At 40.7% G+C, this 15,623-nt stretch overlaps 1 protein-coding gene across 3 annotated transcripts in view; it reads left to right on the plus strand.

Annotated features, from left to right (window-relative positions):
- COL8A1 (collagen type VIII alpha 1 chain) overlaps nucleotides 1-15,623 on the plus strand; it is a 151,378-nt gene that overhangs the window by 21,397 nt on the left and 114,358 nt on the right. The window contains exon 1 of one of the 3 annotated variants that reach the window (XM_089512413.1): nucleotides 591-667. The exons of the other annotated variants lie outside the window; for them this stretch is intronic. The gene's annotated coding sequence lies outside the window, so the exon portion shown is untranslated. Of the gene's footprint in view, nucleotides 1-590; nucleotides 668-15,623 lie in introns of those variants that run through there. 3 annotated transcript variants of the gene reach the window in all.

Genomic DNA, 15,623 nt, shown 5'->3' on the forward strand with positions numbered 1-15,623 from the left:
AGTCATTTCTAACTTATGGCAACCTTAAGGTGAGCCTATCATGGGCTTTTCTTGGCATGGTTTGTTCAGAGGAGGTTTGCCATTGCCTTATCTGAGGCTGAGAGCATATGACTCGCCCAAGATCACCAGTGGGTTTCATGGCCCAGTGGAATTGAACCCTGCTCAAACCACTACACCACACTGTCTGTCTGGAATATCTGCATGCATATCCGTGTACAAAAGGATCTTTGTGGACCTTTTATCCATAACTGTGCAAAAGAAGTTGTTCCAACTTCTTTCACACAATAAGTCTTAAAGATGCTACAAGATCCCTTTGCATATTGGTTATTATCAGCGCTTATCTGACAAGATACTCCTTGAGAACTTATTGAAGTCTTATGGAGTGGCGATAGGTGCAGCAAAGAATTCTTCTTATGCTGCACGTATCGCGTCTGCAGAGTGTCGCCCAGCAGGGCTGTTCAGGGTGGTTAGAGAGCTGACGCAACCGCCTCCCACCCTGAACCCCTTGCTTCAACCAACTATAGCCTGCTGTGACGCTTTCAATGACTTTTTTGCAGATAAAATCTCTTGGATAAGGGCTGATCTTGACGCCAGCTTCCTTACAGAATCAGTAAGAGAGGTGTCCAGAGACTCCGTGGGCCATCTTAGACTGGATCACCTTGAGTTTGTGAGTACCAATGAAGTGGACATGCTCCTTGGAAGTGTAAGGAGGATGACATGCACTCTCGATCCTTGCCCATCATGGCTGACTGCCCAGGGAGGGGATGCTATGACTACATTATTATGATCAATAATCAATGCATCCTTTAGGGAGGGCAAATTTCCATCACAGCTAAAATTGGCAGTGGTTAAACCACTTTTAAAAAAGCCCTCCCTAGATCCCCTAGAGAGAAACTATTACAGACCGGTCTCCCTATTAACTTTTTTGGGCAAGGTGATCAAGAGAGCAGTCGCCTTCCAACTCCAGGCTGTATTGGATGAAACCGATTATCTGGACCCATTTCAAACTGGCTTTAGGGCGGGATATGGAGTGGAGACGGCCATGGTCGCTTTAATCGATGACCTCCGTCTGGGTACAGACAGGGGAAGTATGACCCTGTTAGTGCTCTTGGAGATCTCAACGGCTTTCGATACCATCGACCATGGTATCCTTCTGGAGCGCCTGAGGGAGTTGGGTATAGGGGGCACTGTGCTCCAGTGGCTCTGATCCTACCTCTCGGGCAGGTTCCAGATGGTGAGGCTGGGGGACAATTGCTCTTCTAGAAAAGAGCTGACATCTGGCGTCCCTCAAGGCACCATTCTGTCCCCCATGCTATTTAACATTTACATGAAACCGCTGGGAGAGATCATCCGGAGACATGGGGCGCAGGGTTATCAGTACACTGATGACACCCAAATATGCTTCTCTATGTCCCCAACTGCTATAGTGACTAAGGATGACTTCTCCCCTCTGAATCCCTGCCTTGAGTCAGTAATGGGCTGGATGAGGAAAAACAAACTCAAGCTGAATCCAGAGAAAACGGAGGTACTTGCCATAGGTTCCTTAGGTCCAGGGAGGGAAATTTGTCCACCATTCCTTGATGGGGTCACACTTCCCCTGAAGGATGAAGTTCGCAGTTTGAGAGTACTTCTGGATCCGTCTCTATGTTTGTCATCTCAAGTGGATGCGACGGCCAGAAGTGCTTGGTACCAACTTCGGTTGATATGCCAACTGTGACGCTACCTCAACCGAAAGGACCTGGAAGCTGTAGTGTATGCTCTGGTAATCTCTCATCTCGACTTCTGCAATGCGCTCTACATGGGGCTACCTGGAAGCTTCAACTAGTGCAAAATGTGGCAGCCAGGTTGGTCACTAGTTCTTTGAGACTTGACCATATAACACCCATTTTGAAAGATCTACACTGGCTCCCAATTAGCTTCCGGGCACAATACAAGGTGTTGGTCATTACCTTTAAAGCCCTACATGGCTTGGGTCCTGGTTACTTATGGGAATGCATCTCCCTAAACAATTCGCCCCGCACTCTTAAAACAAGTGGGAAGAATTTGTTGGAGATACCATCATCCAAACATGTTTCTACTCCCCTAAAGGCATTTAGCATAACTGCCCCCAGACTTTGGAATGGACTCCCAGAGGAGACCTGCCTCATTACATCTTTAGAAATCTTTAAGAAGGTGGTAAAGACAGAGCTCTTCTGCTGTGCTTATCCTCCTGACCTCCTATGAAGATCACTAGTATGGAACGAGACCAGCTGACCCCTTGATTGATTGATATTATTGTTTTTAGATTCTTATGTTTTTATGTTTTTATTTTATTTTTATTTTTTACTGTGGTTTTAATGGTGTTGTAATTTTAACCTTGTAATTTTAACTTTGTTGTGATCCCGCTTCGATCCATTGGGAGAGGCGGGAAGATAGAAATAAAAATTATTATTATTATTATTGTCATCATCATCATCTATTAATATAGCATCCTTGATGCACATGGTACTCTACTTGTAAAACAACCAAAAAAACCAGTGAGCCCTGCCAAAGGTATACAGTCTGAAAAACAGATACAGGGAAGGGAAGGAGTACTGTATTCCAAATATAAAACTACACAATACAAATCGTACAAGAAATTATCCAGATAAAATTCTAAAAAAATAAAAATACCATTGTAATATAAAGCAAACTGACAAACACTTGTTATTTCAATATAAGACAGATGGTAAAACAATAATAAACTAAAATTCCAAAAGCTTTGGAAAATTATAAGATTTTAAACTGAGATTTAAAAGTAACAAGGGAAGGAGCAGATGGCAAAAGTTCAGGACGACAATTTCAAAAAGATCTTCATAGGAATATGATATGGCATGTGCAGGGTGGGGAGGGTCAAATCAATTTTGATTCCTTTCAGTTTCAAAACTAGAATATTTAACCATGGGCGAAATGTCCAGTCTGTTTGCATAGTGCTCACCTAGAAGGGGGAAAAGTTTCTGGAGGTGAATTTCTTCTTCTTCTTCTTCTTCTTCTTCTTCTTCTTCTTCTTCTTCTTCTTCTTCTTCTTCTTCTTCTTTATTTTATTTTACCTGTATGTTCCCAGGTTTGCATCCAAACATTTTCTTGAAATATCTCAAGTTTCCCTCTGCTCCCCCTTATGTTCTTCCTGCTCCCTCTCATGTGTCAAATCTAGATTCATGCAACATTTCAGAAACGGATTGTCATAATTTCAACTGAGCCGTCTTTATTATTAAGGTGTCATAGGAGATTATTGCATTGACAAATAAAGTGACTGCTTTCCATTGGGATACAGGACCTTACCACATTGCCCCATGGGATGTGATGAAAGGGAGCCAGTTGAGAACAGAATGGGTGCTATCACCCATTCTACCACACGCTGGAATGCCGCTGCTGCTGGAAGTTCCCATTGTGTTCCTGATTCGTTGCAGAGGAGGTGATTTTCAGGAACTGTTTAAAAGCATTCCTGAAAATCACCTCCTCTGCAACAGATCAGGAATGCAATGAGAACTTCTGGCAGTGGCAGCGGCATTCCGGCATGCAGTAGAATGGGTGATAGCACCCATTCGGTTCTCATCACGCTCTCTTTCATCACGCCCCCATCACATCCCAGGGGGCAATGCGGTAAGGTCCACAATCACAATTCAGGTTGCTACCAGGAATTATTGCATTTAATTTGTCACCACTGCTGCCGAGTGACTGCATCCCATCTGCATCCTAGGTCCCAGGCACACTTCGGAGGCTGCTTTTTGAAGCTTGGAGCTTTCCGACTTGGAAAAGTGGCTTCCGAAGCGCACCTGGGACCCGGGATGCAGCCACCTGCGGCAGTGGTACCAAGTTACATGCAATAATTCTCCGTAGCAACCCGAATTGTGACTGTATCCTGATGGGGAGCAGTCACTTTATTTGTCAATGCTATAATCTCCATAGTCATGTGCTAAAATGGTTTAGCAATATTAGATTAGTTAAACATTAGGATCATTTTGTTTTGTTACAAATGTTCCACTTTCCTTTGATTGATATCTCTTGAATCTGTGTTCTGGAAACAATGATATTTACTAATTGTAGCTATCTTAGCTAGTTCCAGGATAATGCAAACAGAGCCTAGCACAGATGCATTTCATTAAGAAAATATTGAGTTAATTGATACTAACCTGGAAAGTAGAAATGAAACATTCTTGATAATGCCAGGAGATCCCAGGAAATACTTTGGGTACATCATATGGATCTTCTAAATTAAATCTGTTTGTACTGGAACAAAGCCTGGGACTTTCAGATACTTTTGTTCTTACCTGAAGTGACTCACATGTGACTGGTTAAACCTGCAGCTTCCATGGTCCAGATAATTGTCTCTATGTTCACTGAAAAGTGGTTACAGAAGGTGTATGGGAATGGGGGGTGCAATTCGTCATTAATTTCAGTTTCAAAGGAAGCAACAAATAAGTTCAGCAATTTTCTCCTGCTGCAATCAAGTATTTAAAAACTGCATAGTTTTCAAAGACTATTCACAGTTCAGGATTTATTTTGCAAAAAAATTGATTTTTTTAAAAAACGGAAAACCACATTTTCTGCACAGATACCACTCACTAATCCCAAAATAACTTGTATACTTTAAATAGCTCCTTTCAGTATGGAATAAAGCCCAGAATGAATTCTCTGTGCCACTGACATGGAAGCTTCTGGTTCCCTCTGAGATAGAATCAAAATGTGTGCAGTTACAAGCTCATGTATAACAAACAAAAACTACCAAATGCCCTCTACTGTTTTTGTGGTTCTTGGAATTCCCATGTAGGAACCCATCAGGAACCATGATTTCCCTTGAATGACTCTCATACATATTGTGTCACTGGTTTTGTTTAATGGTTTCTAATAAGTGTGGTTTTATAAAATAAAACCAGATGTGGTCTACCAGCCACTTTCAGTTTTTCTGTGAACGATGCCATGGCCTGATAGGTTTGGAAAATTGGACCCTGGAAACTCTGACGTTCCCTGTCCCTGGTATAGATGTTTAAATCTTTATAGGACAGAATGAGATTATTTACTTTCATTTAGTCAACAAACTGAGATATCAAATCCCATTTTAATCCTAGTTAATATTAATTAACCATGGTTGAACAAACCACAATTTTCTGATTCAGAGACATAGCCATGTTAGTATACCAAAAGATCTTGTAGCACCTTTGAGACTAACTGTGCGAAAGAAGTTGTACCATAAGCTTTTGTAGACTTGGTGTGCTTCCTCAGATAGTTCTAACAAAGTTCTATTTGTGCACATTAAGGAGAAGGGGCAAGCGAAATGTGTGAGCCCAAAGCTCAGGCAGGTCCAGACCTGTAGCACTAACCCATGATTTAGCATGACAATTAGTCCCATGATTTTGATGCAGTGAGCATGTTGAGATGGATATTAGTTCAGCCCCCTCCCCCATCTGCACTGCTTTATATTGGAAACATCTGAGATTCAGGACTGGAATGTATGGTTAAGTGGCTGGCATATCATTTAAACTATACATTTTTAAAAGGAGTATGTGCAAAAGTAGCATGAAAGAACTTGGCTGATTAATCTTGGGCTTTTGGGTGATGATGTGGGGTTGTCCTCCTGTGTGCTCTCCCTTGCCCTTCTATATGTGACCTTTGCCCAATGCTACCTGACTGGTATTGTCAGGAACTGCTTTTCCATTTATTTCATTAGTTTAATATATTTCTGGCAATGCTGCTGTTCATTATAGTAGGAATGGGCAATTGGACCCTTACCTGGGAGATTTAATATTTCCCTTAAATTAAGGACAGTTGGTGATGGAGAGAGATAGCAGAAAACAAGGCAATTGGAATGAAGAAAAACCTCCCAAGGCCTCAAAAATTCTGGCATGTGGGAGAAATGACTGCTGCATGTGTTAAATTGGCTTCTGATGTTGTGGCAGTTGAAAAAATATTCAAGGAATGGACATGAAAATAAGTAACACCATTAAATATACTGCCAGGCACATCTGATGGGTGGAAAACTGATCTGAATAATGATCATTGTTATCTCCTTGTCATCAGTTTCCTGGCGTATTTGGTTACAGAATGGGATGTATATGACCACAATTTTAATCACCTCTAACCCTCTGGTTTGGGGGGCTTCAGAATGGGATGGAGAGGAGCTCTACCAGGGTGGGGGGAAGGGTTCAATCCTGGTTGAAGAGCACCCTGTGTGAAAAGTATTTGTGGATGTTATTCTACCACAAAGATTGTTACTGCTGGTGGTAGATGGAAATAGTCCTTAGACATTCCAGAGATGGGGCAAGGATGTTTTTTGACCTGCTGGATCCCAAACTTTACTGTTTCCATGTGTGACCCTAGGATTAGGCACCATATCTTTTCCAGTTTCACGGTATTATAGATATTTCCTAAAGCTGAAGAAAATAACTTTTTAAAATACTAATCCCCATGTCTGTAATAGATTATCACAAAAAACAGTTGCAGCTCATTTCAGCCTTCTTTGACATACAGTAGGGAAGTTACAAGTCACAGTCCTTGAACAAGGAAATTACAAAGTAGGATTAGAAAGCTGAATTGAATTATATTCACAAATACCAATAATTTAGCAGAGGTATGAAGAAAGGCAATGGCTTCATGGCACATTACATATATTAATACAAGAGAACTCACTACTCATTTATAACAAAAGGAATCTTTTCAAGAAGAGTTTGGAACCCAGGGAAACTGACTTGTGGTACATGGATGTATTGCTTTTATATGTCAGCACTAACTAACCACATGAAAGATCTATATTACCTTATCCAGCTCTTTGAAAAGTGACATGATTTTTCTAGATCCTATTACATTCTAGCCCACTCCCACAACTTAATACCACATAGTACAGTATCTGAAGAAGTGGGTTTATATCCACAAAAGTTCATGCAACGATACAATAATCAATTAGTCTTAGTAGATTATCGCATGCCTCTTTTCACCCAGTCCAGGCACAGCTGGTCACAGGCTTAAACAGGTGAAATCAGATCTTATTGCAAACCTCTGTGCCCAACTCAGCCACATCACATACCCGATCCAGACTCCTGGCATACTTTTTGGAGAATGGGAAAGTATCATTCTTCAGAAAGTACACCAGGAGTCTGAATTGGGTACACAATGTGGGCAAGTTGGGCACGGAGGCTTGCAATAAGATATGTTTAAGCCTGTGCTCAGCCTGTGCCCGGATCGGGCAAAAAAGAGGCGTGTGATCATCTACTTAAAAGTCCTGCCACATTCCATTTTTTCTCCTCCCACCTCCTCCTTTATAGACTGTCAGAGTTATTCTTCTGGAATTTGTCACAGAATTAATCAGTTTGTATGGTTACGCATTATGCTTGCCATACCCAGTTGTGTTAATAATGTTTTACTTCACCACATGATTGACCCTAACCATGTGGGTAGGGACTGCCACAGAGTGGTCCTAATGATATCAACAGGAATTCAAGAAAGCTGTCAAGACGGATCTCTTCTGGCAGGCCTTCGCGGAATAGAACCTGGCCATGTAACGCTCCCCCCACAGACATATATAAGCGAAGACTCTGCCCACCATTATTTTATTATTGTATTATTGTTTTTAGATTTTAACGTTCGTAATTTTAATGGATAGGATTGTTTAATCCTTTTTAGGGGGGGAGGGAATTGTATATATTGTATTTCTTAAAGGTTGTACGCCGCTTTGATTGTGGTAACAAAAAGTGGGATATAAATTAAAGTTTTATTGTTTGTTTGTTTATTTATTTATTTATTTAACCACACAGCATATATTACCCAAAGCCACATGGCAGCAGTCTTAGAACAACTACTGCTACCATACCACTGTCAGTATTTGGTCAGCTTTTTGTCTGTATGGCAAACCATCAGATTCTGCCTGTGACAGCTGCTTCCCACAAGTGGCTTGCCATGAACTGGGAGTCATGGTTCAGTAAAATTCAAAACAGGCACATTATGAATAGTCTAAAATACAAGATATTATTGCCATTAGATCTCATTTTGTAAAAAAGAAATGTATTTTATTGTAGAGTTGACAAAATTACTCTTTGGACTTCAGTTCCCAGACTTCCCCCAGCCAACTTTGAAAGTGGTGATACAGGGAGTTGTTCTTGTGCACCTTCAAGTGGTTTCTAATTTATAGCAGATTACTGTATCATGTTAATCTAATATAGAGATGAACAACTACTAGGGCAATGTTTTTTTTTTTGGGGGGGGGTGCCTTTTGGATTCTCTGGGGCTACACAGACAGCCAAATATGCCCCTAGAGCAAAAAAAAAAAAAAAAAAAAAGGATACAGACAAAAAAATTACCAAATGCTGACAGTGGTATAGTAGTAGTAGTTGTTCTTCTAAGACTGTTCCCATGTCCCCAGTAGTCTACTTTTAGCTTTGAAAAATGTGTATTTTTATATAACATAGTGTAGTGGGTACCTTATAACCTGTTTAAAAGCATGTTGCCTATCTGGGAGGCTTCCATGGTCATAGGCTGCATCTATGCTGCAGAATTAATGCTGTTTGACACCATTTCAACTGCCATGGCTCAATGCTATGGAAATGTGGAATTTGTAGTTTGTGATGGCACCAGAAATCTCTGGCAAAGAAGGCTAAATATCTTACAGAACTAAAAATCCCATAATTTCATAACATTGAGCCATAAGGCACTGTCAAACTGCAATAATTCTGCACTATAGATGCAGCATTAGGAGTTTATCACTCACCTTTTTAAACCAGCTCCAGCTTCCTGGGCTGGAGCCAGGTCACAGGGTGAAGGTGGGGATTATCGCTCACTAAATTGCTGCCGAACCACCAGCTGCCATCAGCCCAGGTCCAAGCCGGGTCCCAGCCACACTCCACCAGCACTTTTTAGAAGTCAGAAGCTTTCTGGCTTCTAAAAAGTATTGGTGGAGTGTGGCTAGGACCCAGCTTGGACTCAGACTGATGGCAGCCAGCGGTTTAGCGGTGATTTAGTGAGTAATAATCCCCGCCTTCATCCCACATCCCAGCTCCACCCCAGGAGGCTGGAGCTGGTTTTAAAATGTGAGTGATAAGCTCCTTAGAATCATAGAATTGGAATGGACTGCAAGGGCTACAAGGGCCATCCAGCCAACCCCTGCAATAAAGGAAGCTACAACTAAAGCATCCTTTCCTCTTGTCTTGAGCCAAGCTCTTCCTTCTCAAAATGGAGAATGTACGTCTTCATATCCTTCTAAGAGATTATCACTCATGAAAACTGGATACTCGGGGCCAAGCCCTGAGATCTGAAATCCCTAGTAATGCTCCTGGCACTGGCAAATCTCTGTGTGGTGTCTGTTTCAGAGTGCTTGAGTAGATTTGCTGCAGTGTACAAAGCTGAGTATTACAGAGAAGCCCAAGTCAGTGACTTGGCTAAAGACTTTGGAAAAACTTACGAGCTCCAGATCAATTCATTGATACTCTGTGCCTTAAACACAAGTCCGCACTTGTTCCTCAAAACTGAAGCAGGAAGGGTTAGGCATGGGCAAAAATGAAATGCCAAAAAATGGAGATATCTGAACCTGGCAAGAAAAAGCCCAGAAGCCTGTAGGTAGGTAAGCAAGGCACATTGGCACACAGAGTCCTACACTGTATCTTGAAATGAAATTTGAAATGAAATGAAATGAAATTTATTATTACGGTCGATGATCAGCATAAAACAATATAAAACAATACAATATTATACAATACCCAATAGAAAAAACAATGCAAATGATATAATACAAATACAATAGGAATACAGCTTGGAGGCTACAAATACACTATAAACCCTGGCAGAGAGTCAGCCCAAGGTAGTGAGGTTTACCTGATATTGTTCATGTACATTGTATCTTGGTGTTCCTCAGCAGTTACAATCCATGCTTCCTTTTGATGTATGGAAAAACCTTGTGGTCTCCTTCAGCACAGCCCATATTATGACCAAAACAACTAAAAATAAATCAAAGCAGTAGAATGGGTACCCCCTTGGAACATAGTAGTAGCCAATTTAAATTATGTTTGTTGTAGGATACATTTGGGGAAATATTAGTTTTTAGCACTAAGCGAGTACTGGATTTGGTGACAGTAATTTTAAGAATGGTGACCTGTGGCACTTCCAACACACAGTGTAGTCTACACTAATAATAATAATAATAATAATAATAATAATAATAATAATAATAATAAATAGGATTTATTTATATGCCACCCAGTGACTAGGAATTTGGGTGGCTTACAACAGAGGAGATAATAGACGGTTCCCTGCCCTCAGGCTTACAATCTAAAAAGACACGACACAAAAGGAGAAGGGAATGGTGGGGGAGAGGGGATCAGGTCCAGCATTCTTCTCTCCCTCTGAGGCCTGGACCAAGGCAGATGGACTGGAAGGAGGGCTCTTTTTCTTAATCGTTACACTGTAACTGAGAGATAAAGAGAATGGGAGAATAATAGGTGCTTAACTGCACATCATAGGAAGATACAATACACTGCCTACTAAGGCAGCAGTAGGCCTAATTGTTTCTCTCATTTTCCAAATTAAAAAACAAACAAACCAAATATGCCTGTTTGCAGACCATACATGCGTACCCTGACATAGGTCCAAAGTACACTGCAGAAATAATCCAGTTTGAGACCGTTTTAACTAACCTGGCTCAATGCTAGGGAATTCTGGGGACTGTAGTTTTCTAAGACGTTTTGCCTTCTCTGTCAAAGAGCTCTGGTGCCATAACAAATTACAGTTCCCAGGATTCAATATCACTGAGCCTGGGTAGTTAAAGCAGTCTCAAACTGGATTATTTCTGAACTGTGTTTTGGACCGTAGTCACAGCCCTCCTGCTCATTGGAAGGATTAAACTCACTTTTTGAAAATTACTTCTGTGACCATTTTGCTAACAATAAAGTCATATTAATTTCCATCCCTGTATTTTCCATCATAAGGGGATGAAACCATAAAATAAGATTTGCAAAATTGTGCATAAATGTTGTGTTTGAACATACAAAAAAATTTAACAGGCTGTCTCCCTCCTGGTCATCCATTTCTTGAGGTGCTGCTTCTTCTCAGTTTAAATTGGCTTTGTCCCATGGCTGCATAACCAAATCTGATTAGCTACATAATATTGTACAGTTGTCCACCATGATCTGCAGTTTCACTTTCTGCTGTTTTAGTTACCCACAGTCAGCCAAAAATATAACATAGTCCCACCTTATTTGTGGACCTGCTCTCTGCGGGTTCAATTACCAAAGATCAATCACTGTCTGAAAACATTACAGGTATATAGGGTTTGGTACTATCCACATGCAGGCATCCACTGAGGGTCTTGAAATGCATCCCCTGTGGATAAGGGAGAACTACTATAGTGTCATTGGCTGGGGTCCTCTTGATAGGTCATGTCAGCTTAAATACTTTTTGTATTTTCCAAGGGGGCATCCAGTAGCTCTTTGTGCAGTGCCTTTTCCATGGCTGTGGAGAACCAACTGAATCAGGGGCCTATCAGGGACCCTGGAACTCTTTTTAAGGTGGAGGGCTCAATTTTGGCAGGCATGTTGGTATTAATTTTGCTTGTTTGCAGGTACTTGCTGGGAGAGGCCAAATTACTTTTCCTCTTCCTCCTCCTTTAAGCCCAAGTTCAAAAGCCTGATCAGCCATAGTGTTCAGATCAGACACTTTTTCTTTGCCTAACAACCTAGAGGTTTGTCATGAAGATGGAGGGACAGAAAACCTTACATAAATGTAGATAAATTGCCTTAAAGTTATTTCTGACATACGGCAACCCTAAGGAAAACCTGTCATGGGTTTTCAACCTATCTTCTTCTGAGGTTGAGAGTGTATGACTTGACCAAAGTCACCCAGTGAGTTTCTGTAGCCAGGTGGGGACTCAAACCCTGGTCTCTCAGAGTCCTAGTCCAACACTTAAACCACTATACTATGCTGGCTTAGATAAAACTGGAAATGAAATGTAATAAACAACAATATTTATCTCATGCATCCTCAGGCTGAAGGTCATTGTGTTGTTCTTTAAAAGCCATGATAAATTATTTCATCAAATTTAGCAAGTGAATTTTCTGATTCTAAGGAGATTATCCTCATGACTAAATTAGCCGTGCAGAGAATGGGCTGAGCGTGTTGGGAAATTTTTGAAAATTTGTTAAGATTGGGTGTTATCACACACACACCTCCGTGCTCTGACCAGAGACACTGTGTTCCAATCTTAGCCATCCCGACCCCGATCCATCCTTCTCCCATCCTTCACAATGAACAGTTAACTCCCATTCTTTGCAAAGGATGAGAGAAGGAGAGATTGTGGTTGGAATGGCTAAGATCAGGATGTAGTCTGCTCTGAGCACAGAGGTGTGTGATAACACCTGATCTTAGCAAATTTTCCCAAAAATTTCTTAATGCACACAGGCCAGCCTATTTGCTGGTATGATAATCTCCTATTTTACAGCTAGTATGCTACACAGGGCATCCCCCCATCCCCAAAATGTATACATCCATTAATAGCTAACAGTAGCTATAGTAATTTTTGAAGGCTATGTAAGTACATTTATATTGAAGAAAAAAAATGTTATAATGATGATTTAATCAGAGTTACAAATTTCATAGAATCATAGAGTTGGAAGAGACCACTAGGGCCATCCAGTCCAACCCCGTGCCATGCAGGAAATCTAAATCAAAGCATCCCTGACAGATGGCCATCCAGCCTCTGTTTAAAGACCTCCAGGGAAGGAGACTCCACTACACTCCGAGGGAATTTGTTCCACTGTCAAACAGCCCTTACTCTCAGGACGTTCCTCCTAATGTTGAGGTGGAATCTCTTTTCCTGTAGTTTGCATCCATTGTTCTGGGTCCTGTTCTCTGGAGCAGCAGAAAACAGACCAAAGCAGAATAGAGTGGCACTATTACTTCCCTTTATCTAGACCCTATACTTTTATTGATGCAGCTAAAATTGCATTGGCCTTTTTTACTCATGTTCAATTTCTGATCTACTTGGACTCCCAGATCCCTTTCACATGTAGTCTTGTTCAGCCAGGTGTCCTCCATCCTATATCTGTGCATTTCATTTTTCTGCCCTAAGTGCAGTACCTTACATTTCTCCATGTTGAGAAATTTCATTTTGTTAGTTTTGGCCCAGCTTTCTAGACTATTCAGGTCATTTTGAATTTTGATCCTGACCTCTAAAGTATTAGCTATTCCTCCTAATTTGGTGTCAACTGCAAATTTGATAAGTATGCCCCCAATTTTATCTTAAATTATTATATGTAAAGTGTTCAAATTATCATCTCTCTGCAGCAATACACTGCTCACATTGTCAAAGCACACAGTGGCAAACGTCACTTAAAGTTTCTTTTGTAATTTTGCAACACTTTTCTACTAATGTATTTTTGAATTTTTCAAGTGTAGTTTTGTGGCATAAACTTTATTTTTAAGGTACCCCCAGAAGAAATTGTTAACGGTGTATACATTTTTCTGAAACGCTCTGTATTGCTACACATTTTTATTTGGATACATTCAGATGCTAATGTTCTAATACTAATCTGTTTTAACATGGTTGTGTGACTCCAGCATTTCAGATTGCCAAATGGCATAAGAAAATCTGGAAGTAGTGACAGGTTTTTTTTTAATTCAACTATTTATGCACATTACAGACATTATGCAAGGCTGCTTAATTTGTGTGCTTCTGAGTGCAACACGTTTCACTGTTTGTGGTTTTGCTTTGGTATAGATCAGAATTGTAAGAGCCAAATAAATAAAAAACAACGAAACTGTTTGGCAGTAGAGACAGGAGACATTCCAGTTGTATTACAACTGAATTTGATTTTACACTTAATTAACTTGTGGAATACACTATCACATGATGTAGTGATTGCCACTGACTAAGATTTATTTTTATTTTATTATTTTTTAAAGCAATCTAGAAAATTCATAGAAGGTAGGCACTGATAGGTCTATTTGCTATGAAACCACCAGGCATAGCAACAGTAAGAACCATTTTGGGTAGTGTTGTTCTGAAATGTGGGGAATCCAGGTTCCCTTCTCAACTGAGCCATGAAACTCACTGTGTGACCTTGGTCCATTCACTTCTTCTCAGCCTGACTTAACTCAGAAGACTTTGCCATTAAAGACCATTGGAGGAAAACCATTATACTTAGTCTTTGACCTCATTTCATAAAAGGTAGGATATAAATGTAATTAATAAATAAATGCAAGAGCCAGTCTGGTGTAATGGTTTGAGCATTGAACTAGGACTCTGCAGAAGATTTGAATCCCTGCTCAGCCAGAGAAACCCACTGGGTGGCCTTGGGCAAGTCACACTCTCTCAGACTCAGAGGAAGACAACAGCAAATAAAATTTCCCAAGAAAACCATGTGATATGGTCATCTTAGGGTCACCATAAGTCAGAAATGACTTGAAGGAACACAATGACACAATAAATAACTACTGTACCTCAGAGTGAAAGTTACTGGGGAGTAGCTGTGGGAAAGGACCATGGTAGTTGGTAACTTCCCAAAAGCTTCTGACTGGGCATTGTGGGAAACATGCTAAACATGGAGGGAAGGCTTCTAAAAGAGAACAGGGAACTGTAGCAGAAGTGAATTGTGGCTGGTGTAGCTCTGGCCAGCCTAAGATGTTTTTCAGGCTGTGCTGCAATAGCTAATGAGACTCTCAACCAACTGACGATTCATCATGTTTGCCACAGTGGTCAGACAAGTCTAGGTTCTATGCAAGGCAAAAAAGTGAGATATCAATTAATTAAATGTATAAATAAATAAATAAATCTGGGTATACCAAACCACTGCTGCCCTAACAGTAAGGCACACTTGGTGTAGCTTGTCATGAAAGCTCTCTCTCTCCCTCTCCCTCTCCCCATCCCCCTCCCTTCAACTTACCTGGTGACATATGGCAACTCCATGAATTTTCTAAGGTTCTCTTTGGCAAGAATTACTCAGAGGTGGTTTGCCATATCCTTCTTTTAAAATAAGCCTACAGCATCTGGTATTCATTGGTGGTTCCCTATCCAAGTACTAACTAGGCCTGACCCCATTTAGCTTCCAAGAGAGGATCTGGTGCCTTCAGGGTATTTAGGCAGTAGAGTTATACTAGGTGCAACTGCTGAAATCCCCATTTGCACAGTTTTAAAAGTTCAGAGACCCCATTGCCTTTTGCCATGTGCAAGACTTGATGGAAGTTTGGATGATCCTTGTATGTGTATGGGTATATGTGCCCATCAGTAATTAGCATTTAGACAGCAGACTGAGTAGATTATAGTCTACTCAGTTATAGTCTGAGATACACCTCCTTTCTGTTCAAATCATAGCATTTCTCCCTGCTTGATATAAATTAGCATATTCAAATTTTATGCAAACATTGTGCTCCCTTTTTGGTGGAGCATTTTCTTCCTTCTTTCCTGTTTTCTGTAGTGGTCTGTAAGTGGCCATAATTCCCATTGCCAAAAGATAGCTGTATCTCAGTCTGCCAGTAATGTTATTTCAATTGCAGTATCACTTACAATTTGTTTCTTAATTATTGCTAACTTGTATTTCTATCCCACATTTCCCTCCAGTGAGGTCAAGATGACATGCAGGGCTCTTCTTCTCTCTGCTTTAGTCTAACAACAGCTCTGTGGCAAGGTCAGG

The sequence above is a fragment of the Sceloporus occidentalis genome, unplaced genomic scaffold (genome assembly GCF_023333645.1).
Source record: "Sceloporus occidentalis isolate IW3139 unplaced genomic scaffold, rSceOcc1.0.p SCAF_2, whole genome shotgun sequence".
Lineage (NCBI taxonomy): Eukaryota > Metazoa > Chordata > Lepidosauria > Squamata > Phrynosomatidae > Sceloporus > Sceloporus occidentalis.